Below are 2500 nucleotides of genomic sequence, written 5' to 3' on the forward strand. Positions count from 1 at the left end.
TAATTTAACTAAACTAGTTAATTATACTAGTTAATTAATATCTAATTTTAACTAAACTAATTAAACAAGTGTATTCAACAAGGTAATTTAACAAAACTAGTCAGTTATACTAGCGAATTAAAATGTAATTTTAACTAAACTATTTAATTATACCAGTTAATTAAAATGTAATTTCAACTAAACTAAAGAAGCTAGATGATTCAACTCGGTACTTGAACTAATTTAGGTGACTACTTGATTAAACTAGTTTAGTTGAATTCAGTAAATTGAACTAGTTAAAGTGTTGAACGAATGGAATGAGCGAGGAAATGTTTATGGTTGATGATATCAGCCTTAATGACTCGGTTCGAATCCTGAATAAAAAAATGAGGGTCAAAGATTTCATCCCGATAAAATCTTTCATTAACTTGCTCATAGATGGCGTTATTGTCTCCGTTATTATCGTTATTGTCATTGATGTCGACCTAGTGATAATAACGGTGATAGGATCAGAACTTGCGGAGTGACGCACTGGTGCGAATGACGTGGAAATTACATTGTAATTTCAGTGAAATTGCAGTGGAATTTCAGTGAAACTCCAGTGGAATTTCAGTGAAACTGTTGTGTAATTTCGGTGAAAGTGTAGCATAAGTTCATTGAGATTAGAATATAATTGCGGTGTAACTACAATGGAACTTCAGTGCAATTGCGGTGTAATTTCAGTGAAATTGCAGTGGAACTTTAACGGAATTTCATTGAAATTGCTGTGTAATTTTAGTGAAAGTGTAGTGTAAGTTCATTGAGATTACAGTGTAATTGCGGTGGAAATGCAGTGGAATTTCAGTGGAATTGCAGTGAAACTCCAGTGGAATTTCAGTAAAATTTTTGTGTAATTTTAGTGAAAGTGTAGTGGAAATTCATTGAGATTGCAGTGTAATTGCGGTGGAACTTCAGTGGAATTTCAGTGAAATTGCAGTGGAACTCCAATGGAATTTCAGTGAAACTCCATTGGAATTTCAGTGAAACTTGTGTAATTTCAGTGAAAGTGTAGTGTAAGTTCATTGAGATTGCAATGTAATTGCGGTGGAACTCTAATGGAATTTCAGTGAGATTGCAGTGGAATCGCAGTGTAATTACACTGTTAAGAGGTATTGTGTACACAACCCCTTCCTCCTCTTCTTCCTCCTCCTACTCCTCCTCTTCCTCTTCCTCCTCCTCCTCTTCCTCCTCCTCCTCCTCCTCCTCCTCTTCCTCCTCCTCCTCCTCTTCCCTCTCCTCCTCCTCCTCTTCCTCCTCCTCCTCTTCCTCCCCTCCTCCCCTCCCCTCCTCCTCCTTTTCCCCTCCTCCACTTTATCCTCCTCTCCTCCTCCTACACCTCCCACTCCTCCTCCTCCCATTCGTCCTCCTCCTCCCCATCCTCCTCCCTCACCTTAGGAGCTGTTTTGTGTACTCCCCTCCTCGTCCTCCTCCTCCTCTTCCTCCTCCTCCACCTTAGGAGCTGTTTTGTGTACTCCCCCTCCTCCTCACCATCCTCCTCACCATCCTCCTCTTCCTCCCCTCCTCTTCACTCTCCACCCCTCTTTCTCCCCTCCTCCTCTTCCCCTCGTCCTCCCCCACCTGTTTTGTGTACTCCGCTCTCCTCTTCACCATTCCTTTTCTCCTCCCCTCCTCCTCCTCCTCCTCCTCCTCCTCCTCCTCCTCCTCCTCCTCCTCTCCCCTCCTCTCCCACCTCTCCCTCGCCTTCCTCTCCTCCTCCTCCTCCTCTCCTTCCTCTCTCCTCCTCTCCCTCCTCTCCCACCTCTCCCTCCTCTCCCACCTCTCTCTCGCCTTCCTCTCCTCCTCCTCCTCCTCCTCTCCCCTCCTCTCCCACCTCTTCCCCTCCTCCTCCTCCTCCTCCTCCTCCCTCCTCCTCCTCTCCCCTCCTCTCCTTCCTCGCCTTCCTCTCCTCCTCCTCCTCCTCCTCTCCCTCCTCTCTCCTCTCCCTCCTCTCCCACCTCTCCCACCTCTCTCTCGCCTTCCTCTCCCTCTCCTCCTCCTTCTCAGCCCCACCGAAGATATACACTGCCTCCAGAGGCCCCGATCTGGACTCATTTAAGGTTAACCTTCACCTTTCACTCTCTAGAAGCCTCAGTAAAAAAAAAAAAAAAAAAAAAAAAAAAAAAAAAATATATATATATATATATATAATATCTATATATATATATATATGTATTATATATATATATATATATATATATATATATAAAATATATATATATATATATATATATATATCCGTCAAAATCCGTGGAAATATGGTAAACAATCTGTCAATAATACCGCCATTAATCCGTCAAAAAATTAAATAAGGAAATAAATAAAATAGATGAAAAATAAAACAAAATAAAATGAAAAATAAAATAAGATGAAATAAAAATAAAATAGAATAAAATAAAAATAAAATAAAAAAAGGTGTGTGTGGGGGGGGGGAAGATCTTGATCCAACCATGGTCTGTCCCCAGCACAATAGTAATTGATTCCC

General features: G+C 41.6%; 1 protein-coding gene across 1 annotated transcript in view; it reads left to right on the plus strand.

Annotated features, from left to right (window-relative positions):
* The window catches only part of LOC143020517 (uncharacterized), a 573089-nt gene that overhangs the window by 79845 nt on the left and 490744 nt on the right, over positions 1-2500 (plus strand). The gene's annotated exons all lie outside the window — the stretch shown is intronic.

The sequence above is a fragment of the Oratosquilla oratoria genome, chromosome 40 (genome assembly GCF_046742065.1).
Source record: "Oratosquilla oratoria isolate Oo_2021 chromosome 40, ASM4674206v1, whole genome shotgun sequence".
Lineage (NCBI taxonomy): Eukaryota > Metazoa > Arthropoda > Malacostraca > Stomatopoda > Squillidae > Oratosquilla > Oratosquilla oratoria.